The sequence below is a fragment of the Danio rerio genome, chromosome 22, assembly GCF_052040795.2.
Source record: "Danio rerio strain M-AB ecotype USA chromosome 22, GRCz13ab, whole genome shotgun sequence".
Lineage (NCBI taxonomy): Eukaryota > Metazoa > Chordata > Actinopteri > Cypriniformes > Danionidae > Danio > Danio rerio.
In genome coordinates, this window is record NC_141042.1 from 42370406 (window position 1) to 42381154 (window position 10749).

At 41.3% G+C, this 10749-nt stretch overlaps 1 long non-coding RNA gene across 1 annotated transcript; it reads right to left on the reverse strand.

Annotated features, from left to right (window-relative positions):
* Positions 1-64: 64 nt before the first annotated feature.
* LOC147838667 (uncharacterized) lies at positions 65-7337 on the reverse strand. Its single transcript, XR_015522506.1, has 3 exons — positions 5022-7337; positions 3535-4892; positions 65-3405 (listed from the first exon to the last, which is right to left on the reverse strand). It is a non-coding gene; the product is annotated as an uncharacterized LOC147838667 (long non-coding RNA).
* Positions 7338-10749: the final 3412 nt, after the last annotated feature.

Sequence of the window (10749 nt, forward strand, 5' to 3'; positions counted from 1 at the left end):
ATGCTGTGTCTCAACACCTTGTCAATAGCCCAGACTCTCATTTTCTTCAGGGTAATGCTCCCAACGGTTATCCCTGATAAGGATAATGTCTGCTTGGTTCTTGCATTGCCTTAGGGGAGTCATCTGGTAGAAGCATGATATATCTACAAAGATATATCCGCCAGACTGAACCTCGACCTGGCCTCTTAAATTTTTCAATTCCAGGAATTAGTTGGAGGTCAGTAATATCTCTTTGAATACTTCCAGTCACATTTGTGGAGTTATTTATTCATTTTAGATTTATTTAATTCCCTGGATGTTGACTGGAATTATTCTGGAGAAAATCAGCAGGGAGTGAGAAGGCAATGACCAGTTCATGGCCAACTTTTACTCCTGAATCTACCTGTTGGATTCAGCTGATTTGGGCAAGGGCTCTCCTGTTCCCTGGAGATATCTGGGGTCCTGGGGAGCCTGGTCTCTGGATTAGCCAGAGTAGGCCCCATAGAGAAACATCTTCAGACTCTTCTCGGGTGGCCTGGGCAACCTTGCGGTGTTAACAAAAGGTCACTTGGGGGAGTGGTAAGTATTCAGCCTCCCTGGGTCCACTTGGACAGCACGCAGGGAAGGTGGCCGGGGGCGAACAGGCCTTAAATGAAGCCCAGTCTTCTATTGGTGATTAGCACCACCACACAACAGCACATTGTGCATCAACACCACCTACACCAGTCATTCAAGAACTTTTCAAAAAATCATCAATTCAAACATGAGAACTACTGAAGATTTGTTACCTCAGATTTTACTAGGATTAAGGTTAAGGAGTAAGAATAGAACTTTCATAGGGACTCTTTAAAACACCAAATCTCAAATTATAACTTACAACTTTGCAGAATGACCAGATTTTCCCTCTTTAAGATCCATTATTTCCATGGAAAGATTTAATATAAATTTATAACTCAAATTTGTTTATAAACTCCATGGGAAGATTTAAAATGTTTATTCTTCTAAAACTTGTAACCCAGAACTTTTCAGAAAAAACCCCTACGTGCCTTCTCCAGAACATCTGTAGTGTATATGGATGTTTCAAAAATATTATCTTCTGTAACTCCTAGAACATCTAACCCCAGAACCTCTCAGTGAAAGTAACCACACTAAACTTTTACAATCTCAATTTCATGGGAATAGTTTGACCTTCACCTATAAATATTTCAACTTTACCTGTTCCAGTTTCCTCATCAAAAATCTCAAATTTATATGAAAACATCTCAAGTATCAAGAATTCCTTTTGGCAGTGAGAATCCTTTCAAATACAAAAGCCCTCACTTTAAGGCTTTCACTTAAGCAATGAAAATCAGTTTGCTTCTATTGTGAACTTTTTTTTTTTTTTTTTTTTTCTCCCCACATAGCGTGATTTGTAGAAGTTCCCAACTACACAATGGCATAGACCGTACACCTATTTCCAAAATGTATTTGTCAGACAGTACTCCATGTCATTTGCAGTGGTCTCATAATAAAGTTAACCCTTAGGGAGATATTTCTGATGACTGGTTTAAAATCTGTCCAGAACCTTAAAACTCAATATAATTTGCCCAGCAGCTGCTTTGAGGTTTATTCACAATAAATCAGCTCTTTGGGCAGCTCAGTGCTCCGGGCATATGGGTTACCTTGGTAATCTCTCAATGACCTATTCACTCATTGCATGAATTCTTCCTTCAGTGGAATCTCCCTTATCTGCTTCATTTTCTTGAACATTCATATAAACTTCTATTACAACTGGACTAAGGATCTTTGAGGATGTGCATGCTTTATTTTCGCATCAGGTATGAGAAGTTTAAATCGGCTCAGTTTTCAGAGATTATTTTCGGTGTTTAATTTTCACTGCTGAAAGTCAAAACAATGAAGAAAAATCCATCCATGCTCAACTACACAAGCCCCAAACCAAGCGAGCCAGTTTGCCAACCGACCAAAGTAAAGGGGAAAAATAACCTCAAACCAGGCTCAGTTGGGCATGACCATTTCTCCTCTGGCCAAACTTTCTGTACAGAGCTGCAGTCTAGGCACCGGATGCTGGAGAATGGTGGACATCCATTGTGGAGAAGCTGCAGATGGGAGAGGTCAGCGGCTGGTGTACAGACTGACCCTTCAGGATCAATATGTAGACTCGTGGGTCACTATAGGGTCTTAAAAGAATTAATCTCATGCTCTAATACACCAGGAGCTCCCTCAAATACTGGGCAGCTAAGGCATTGAGGGCTTTGTAGGTAAACAATAACATTGTAAATTAAATATTTAATAGTGAGTCAATGCACCGATGAAAGAACTGGAGTAATGTGATTTCTTAGTTCTAGAAAGCACTCTAGCAGCTGCATTTTGAACCAGCTGCAGTTTGTTAGTGAGGCCAGCAGGGCATCCGCCTAGTAACTCATTACAGTAGTCTAATCGAGAGGTAATGAAAGCATGAATAAGCTTTTCTGCATCAGTTATTGATAGCTCGTCAAAGTTTGGCAACATTAAGATGAAGAAATTGAGTTTTACAGATGCTTATTCTGGCCTTACACAGGTTGCTGTCAGAAATAGCCCCCAAATTACTGACTGAAGATGAGTACTAGTTTGGGGCACTTGTCAGCTCTACAAAGCTGACCAATCACAGCTTGCTCTATTCATTGAGGTGTGCATCAGTGTTGGACTGCCACAGCAAGGGCTCTAACCATGCACAGGTTGTGCTGAAGCATACTTGTGTGCTTGATGCAGAAGTATAAATACGCCTTTAGGAGTGCTGTTTCTGTGCTATGAGATTCTCTACATCCAGATTAAAATTTTTCATAAACTTTAGCTGCTTTTCCACTCGCTGAATCGTTCTCTAAATGAAACAGCTCAATTTTGTGCCAAACTGGGCCAGGCAGCACTAATACAGTTATTTTCCACTCATGCTGCAACAGCTCTTTGAAACATTACACAACCCATCAGTAGTTGCCTTTAATGCAATGTAAACCGCTCCATTTGTTCAATTAAACTCAATAGCTAAAACACACTTTCAAGTTGTTAAACAAAAGCAACCAAGTGACAAAACACTGCTATGCCGCTCCTATTGTGGTGCTGCATATAGGTACATGTTACAGCACCTTTTTTAGAGGTCGTATGTTGCACGCCTCTGGCTAAATTTAATTTGGAGAGGAAATGACAATGTAACGATTGAAAATGTTTGCAGGGGGAATAAATGTTTAAGATCTCTGAATGACATAAAATTAAACTGATGCAACTAGTGCATTTGTATTGCAATAGCAGAAATATATTTTGGACGGGCCTTGTCAAAATTGAGCGGGCACTTTAACTAATGGCACTCAACTTTAATTTTTATAATCTATAAGTTGATTATAACGTGCTACATTTTGATGGTAAAATATAACCCTTTAAACCAGAGGTGTTAAACTAAATTCCTGGAGGGCTGAAGCCCTGCACAGTTTAGTTCCAACCCTGCTCCAACACTTACCTGTAGGTTTCAAACAAGCCTGAAGGACTCAATTAGTTTGATCAGGTGTGTTTAATTAGGGTTGGAACCAAACTGTGCAGCGTTGCGGCCCTTTTGGAACTGAGTTTGACACCCATGTTAAACAATAGCTGTTAAGTATTCAAACATTAAATGAATGCAGCAAGTGAAATAAACGGATTTGAAAATGCATCAGGATATAAAGATTTATTTATTTATAAGCTTGACATTTAGAAAACTTTTGCATAGCTACCCAGTATATATTAAAGATCAGGAAACAAAACGAAAGCGTTACGCAGCCCCATAAATGTCAAACTTGTGTAAAACTAAATCACAATGGCCTACTGCTGAAATGCTGAATTTATTATTCATTTATTAACATGTCAAAACCTAGTGATTATTTTGAGAGCAATGCCGACATTTATTAAATTAATTGATGTGAGTAGTTTATTAGAGCATATATAGACTAAGACATCACACAACAGTACCTTGGACAGCAGTGCCACTAAAGCTTTAGAGCAAAGTCAAAAAAAAACTATTGAAAGTTGACTTTCTACCAAAGGCTTCAATGATAAGCATTTCTTATTTGCTTTATTCGATGTGCAGTAGGAAAGTCTCAGTGCATGTAGTCATTGGTTTAATTCTCTCCTGGATCAGAGCGAGATTTGTGCTACCAAATACAGTGCTGCGTGCAGAAAAACTTGCGTCAGTCAGGCGAATTAAAGGTCTTAATGCTCAGGATGTCAATCAAATTATTAAACTCCCCATTAATAAAATAACAGGCCATTTCATTATTTTAGATGACTGGTTAGAAAATAAACTATGTATAAAATAAGTCCATGAAATAACAGAGTTATTACTTCTCTTCCAGAGAGTGCTCTATGGTTTAAACCCTTTTAAAACTATTGTTAGACAAGGCAGCACTAATACGGTTTTATTTTCCACTCATACTGCAACAGCTCTTTGAAACCTTACACAACACATCAGTAGTTGCCTTTAATTCAATGTAAACCGCTCCCTGTTCAATTAAACTTAATAGCTGAGAACTTTCAAGTTAATAAAAACAAAAGCAACCAAGTGACTAAACACTGCTATGCCGCTCTCATATAGTGGTGCTGCATATAGGTAATGTTACAGCACCTTTTTTTAGAGGTCATATGTTGCGCGCCTCTGGCTAAATTTAATTTGGAGGGGAAATGACATGTAACAATTGAAAATGTTTGCAGGGGGAATAAGTATTTAAGATTCCTGAACTTGACATAAAATTAAACTATAATAATGCAATCGTGCATTTGTATTACAATAGCAGAAATATATTTTGGATGGGCCTTGTCAAAAGTGAGCGGGCACTTAACTTTAATTTTTACAATCTATAAGTTGATTATACATTTTGATGGTAAAATATAACCCTTTAAACCAGGGGTGTCAACTAGATTCCTGGAGGGCTGAAGCCCTCAACAGTTTAGTTCCAACCCTGCTCCAACACACTTACCTGTAGGTTTCAAACAAGCCTGAAGGACTCAATCAGTTTTATCAGGTGTTTAATTAGGGTTGGAACTAAACTGTGCAGAGCTGCGGCCATTTTGGAACTGAGTTTGACACTTGTTTAAAACAATGGCTGTTAAGTATTCAAACATTAAATAATGAATGCAGCAGGTGAAATGAACAAATGTGAAAATGCATCAGGATTTAAAGCACTATTTAGCAGGTTGACATTTTTTGAAAATTTTTGCATGGGTACCCAGTATATATTAAAGATCAGGGAACAAAACAACACAAACGTTACACAGCCCCATAAATGTCAAACTTGTGTATAACTGAATCATATAATGGCCTACTGCTGAAAATTGCTCATTAACATGTCAAAACCTAGTGATTTTAAGAGCAATACCGACTTAGTTTAAATTCATTCATTTGACTAGTTTATTAAAGCATATATAGACTAAGAAATCATAAAACAGTACCTTGGACGGCACTGTTTAATTATTGAAGGTTGACTTTCTACCATAGGCCTTGATACGCATTTCTTATTTGCTTTATTCGATGCGCTGCAGGAAAAAGTCTCAGTGCATGTAGTCATTGGTTTAGTTCTATCCTGGATCAGAGCGAGATTTGTGCTACCAAATACAGTGCTGCATGCAATAAACTTGCATTAGTCAGGCGAATGAAAGGTCTCAATTGCTTCATGTCAATCAAATTATTAAACTTGTCATTTATAAAATAGGCTTTTTCATTATTTTAGATGACTGGTTGGATAAAATAAACAATGTATAAAATTAGTCAATGAAATAATTGAGTTATGAGTTATTCACTTCTCTTCCAGAGACTGCTCTATGGTTTAAACCCTTTTTAAACTATTGTCTGACCTGTATAATTTTCTTATATTAAATGAAGTGTTTACTTGTGGATGTCTGGCTAGCATGCTTCTGAGCCAGCTGTGGTAGCTTGGTAACAGAGCCCTGACATCAACACTCATAATCTATTCGCACTGTTGTCTAACCATGCTTAGAATTCCAGGCTGAGAACAGTTTGTAATCGTGCTACATGGTTTCAGGCTCAGAGGAGAAACCACTAACTGTACTGAAGGGTTCGTACAAATGTTTGGCATAATAGTGGGAAAGCAGTAATTTCTTTGCTAAAAAAAGTTAAGCAGATGACCTTTTTATAGCATCTTTGATAGAATATTAGACTATTTAAAACCTGTTTTTTCTAATTTAGCATTAAGCATTTTTTTAAAGAGGCTAAGTGACTGCTATTGCAAATTTTTATTAATCTTCTATAAGTAGGGATTAATTAAACAACTATTCTTTGATCATAAGTACCCAGCATTTTAAATAGTGAATTTACTTTTTCTGGACTGGAATATTGCCCTGACCCCTACACGTAACGACAAGGGTTTATTTTTTTCTTTGCTTTTAAATGAGTTTAGATGAAGCTTTGATCTATAGAAAGGGGAGGAAAAATGGCAATTTAATCTTAACTTAAAGATTAACCCTAACTCTTTGCTCACCTGTCCTGTCCCATATGGACTGTGGGGATGGACTGAAGACTGGTGTGTGAACCTGAAGGCCAGAAAGGCTGGCAGTGCATGGCCTAAAAAGGCCAAACATCCTTAGGTTCCTCATTCCGAACTGTCAAGTAGAAAAATAGCAGCAAATATGACCTAACATCGGTAGTAACTAAATTTAATGTGGATGATACAGCCCTAACCAACCCCCACCCCTAAACAACAGTAAGCTTGGCATGTATTTGGATCATGTTCATACGTTTTATAAATTGAAACTGCTCTAACCCAACCAAAAGGAATTTGATTATATGTATATTTTATTGTCAGATCATCTATTGAATCTTTCATATGCATCATGGTTTCATTTGTATCTACATCTTGGTCATCTGGATTTCCTTAGTGCAGTCTTTGAAAACTCTTAACAGTTTAACCATTCCTTCCCCCCCTCTCTCTCTCTTCAAACACTAGCCTTATCTTGGATCGATGTCATCTACTTGGATACCATGTCACTTGAATCATCATTTTATTCCCATCCACACACCAATGATGGATCTTTCACCAAGATTATTCAATGTTCAGTTCTTTCTTGCATGGTCTTAACCAGCAGTTTGAATCCTCTTCATCTACTTTTTTGTAGACAAAAATATACCACTGTCTTACACCTTATACTAACTACAAGGGTTTCTTAACCAATCCTAAACTTCTCAGAGCAACAAATCATTTCTTAAAGCATTGAAGGAAAATTGACTAAACCTTATCTACCCTAAAGTCAAACCTAATTGTAAATAACAACCTTCCCTCAAACTTGACCCTAAAACCAGATGTTTTGTAAAGGAAGAACATAAAACAGTTTTAACACACAACCCTAAACAAAATCTGGTCAGTTCTTAAGTTGAGAAATTTACCCCTACTGAACTCTACCCCTATTATACTGAATTAGTAGTTAATTGTCAACTAGGGGTAGTCAACTAGGGGTAGTCAACTAGGGGTAGTCAACTAGGGGTAGTCAACTAGGGGTAGTCAACTAGGGGTAGTCAACTAGGGGTAGTCAACTAGGGGTAGTCAACTAGGGGTAGTCAACTAGGGGTAGTCAACTAGGGGTAGTCAACTAGGGGTAGTCAACTAGGGGTAGTCAACTAGGGGTAGTCAACTAGGGGTAGTCAACTAGGGGTAGTCAACTAGGGGTAGTCAACTAGGGGTAGTCAACTAGGGGTAGTCAACTAGGGGTAGTCAACTAGGGGTAGTCAACTAGGGGTAGTCAACTAGGGGTAGTCAACTAGGGGTAGTCAACTAGGGGTAGTCAACTAGGGGTAGTCAACTAGGGGTAGTCAACTAGGGGTAGTCAACTAGGGGTAGTCAACTAGGGGTAGTCAACTAGGGGTAGTCAACTAGGGGTAGTCAACTAGGGGTAGTCAACTAGGGGTAGTCAACTAGGGGTAGTCAACTAGGGGTAGTCAACTAGGGGTAGTCAACTAGGGGTAGTCAACTAGGGGTAGTCAACTAGGGGTAGTCAACTAGGGGTAGTCAACTAGGGGTAGTCAACTAGGGGTAGTCAACTAGGGGTAGTCAACTAGGGGTAGTCAACTAGGGGTAGTCAACTAGGGGTAGTCAACTAGGGGTAGTCAACTAGGGGTAGTCAACTAGGGGTAGTCAACTAGGGGTAGTCAACTAGGGGTAGTCAACTAGGGGTAGTCAACTAGGGGTAGTCAACTAGGGGTAGTCAACTAGGGGTAGTCAACTAGGGGTAGTCAACTAGGGGTAGTCAACTAGGGGTAGTCAACTAGGGGTAGTCAACTAGGGGTAGTCAACTAGGGGTAGTCAACTAGGGGTAGTCAACTAGGGGTAGTCAACTAGGGGTAGTCAACTAGGGGTAGTCAACTAGGGGTAGTCAACTAGGGGTAGTCAACTAGGGGTAGTCAACTAGGGGTAGTCAACTAGGGGTAGTCAACTAGGGGTAGTCAACTAGGGGTAGTCAACTAGGGGTAGTCAACTAGGGGTAGTCAACTAGGGGTAGTCAACTAGGGGTAGTCAACTAGGGGTAGTCAACTAGGGGTAGTCAACTAGGGGTAGTCAACTAGGGGTAGTCAACTAGGGGTAGTCAACTAGGGGTAGTCAACTAGGGGTAGTCAACTAGGGGTAGTCAACTAGGGGTAGTCAACTAGGGGTAGTCAACTAGGGGTAGTCAACTAGGGGTAGTCAACTAGGGGTAGTCAACTAGGGGTAGTCAACTAGGGGTAGTCAACTAGGGGTAGTCAACTAGGGGTAGTCAACTAGGGGTAGTCAACTAGGGGTAGTCAACTAGGGGTAGTCAACTAGGGGTAGTCAACTAGGGGTAGTCAACTAGGGGTAGTCAACTAGGGGTAGTCAACTAGGGGTAGTCAACTAGGGGTAGTCAACTAGGGGTAGTCAACTAGGGGTAGTCAACTAGGGGTAGTCAACTAGGGGTAGTCAACTAGGGGTAGTCAACTAGGGGTAGTCAACTAGGGGTAGTCAACTAGGGGTAGTCAACTAGGGGTAGTCAACTAGGGGTAGTCAACTAGGGGTAGTCAACTAGGGGTAGTCAACTAGGGGTAGTCAACTAGGGGTAGTCAACTAGGGGTAGTCAACTAGGGGTAGTCAACTAGGGGTAGTCAACTAGGGGTAGTCAACTAGGGGTAGTCAACTAGGGGTAGTCAACTAGGGGTAGTCAACTAGGGGTAGTCAACTAGGGGTAGTCAACTAGGGGTAGTCAACTAGGGGTAGTCAACTAGGGGTAGTCAACTAGGGGTAGTCAACTAGGGGTAGTCAACTAGGGGTAGTCAACTAGGGGTAGTCAACTAGGGGTAGTCAACTAGGGGTAGTCAACTAGGGGTAGTCAACTAGGGGTAGTCAACTAGGGGTAGTCAACTAGGGGTAGTCAACTAGGGGTAGTCAACTAGGGGTAGTCAACTAGGGGTAGTCAACTAGGGGTAGTCAACTAGGGGTAGTCAACTAGGGGTAGTCAACTAGGGGTAGTCAACTAGGGGTAGTCAACTAGGGGTAGTCAACTAGGGGTAGTCAACTAGGGGTAGTCAACTAGGGGTAGTCAACTAGGGGTAGTCAACTAGGGGTAGTCAACTAGGGGTAGTCAACTAGGGGTAGTCAACTAGGGGTAGTCAACTAGGGGTAGTCAACTAGGGGTAGTCAACTAGGGGTAGTCAACTAGGGGTAGTCAACTAGGGGTAGTCAACTAGGGGTAGTCAACTAGGGGTAGTCAACTAGGGGTAGTCAACTAGGGGTAGTCAACTAGGGGTAGTCAACTAGGGGTAGTCAACTAGGGGTAGTCAACTAGGGGTAGTCAACTAGGGGTAGTCAACTAGGGGTAGTCAACTAGGGGTAGTCAACTAGGGGTAGTCAACTAGGGGTAGTCAACTAGGGGTAGTCAACTAGGGGTAGTCAACTAGGGGTAGTCAACTAGGGGTAGTCAACTAGGGGTAGTCAACTAGGGGTAGTCAACTAGGGGTAGTCAACTAGGGGTAGTCAACTAGGGGTAGTCAACTAGGGGTAGTCAACTAGGGGTAGTCAACTAGGGGTAGTCAACTAGGGGTAGTCAACTAGGGGTAGTCAACTAGGGGTAGTCAACTAGGGGTAGTCAACTAGGGGTAGTCAACTAGGGGTAGTCAACTAGGGGTAGTCAACTAGGGGTAGTCAACTAGGGGTAGTCAACTAGGGGTAGTCAACTAGGGGTAGTCAACTAGGGGTAGTCAACTAGGGGTAGTCAACTAGGGGTAGTCAACTAGGGGTAGTCAACTAGGGGTAGTCAACTAGGGGTAGTCAACTAGGGGTAGTCAACTAGGGGTAGTCAACTAGGGGTAGTCAACTAGGGGTAGTCAACTAGGGGTAGTCAACTAGGGGTAGTCAACTAGGGGTAGTCAACTAGGGGTAGTCAACTAGGGGTAGTCAACTAGGGGTAGTCAACTAGGGGTAGTCAACTAGGGGTAGTCAACTAGGGGTAGTCAACTAGGGGTAGTCAACTAGGGGTAGTCAACTAGGGGTAGTCAACTAGGGGTAGTCAACTAGGGGTAGTCAACTAGGGGTAGTCAACTAGGGGTAGTCAACTAGGGGTAGTCAACTAGGGGTAGTCAACTAGGGGTAGTCAACTAGGGGTAGTCAACTAGGGGTAGTCAACTAGGGGTAGTCAACTAGGGGTAGTCAACTAGGGGTAGTCAACTAGGGGTAGTCAACTAGGGGTAGTCAACTAGGGGTAGTCAACTAGGGGTAGTCAACTAGGGGTAGTCAACTAGGGGTAGTCAACTAGGGG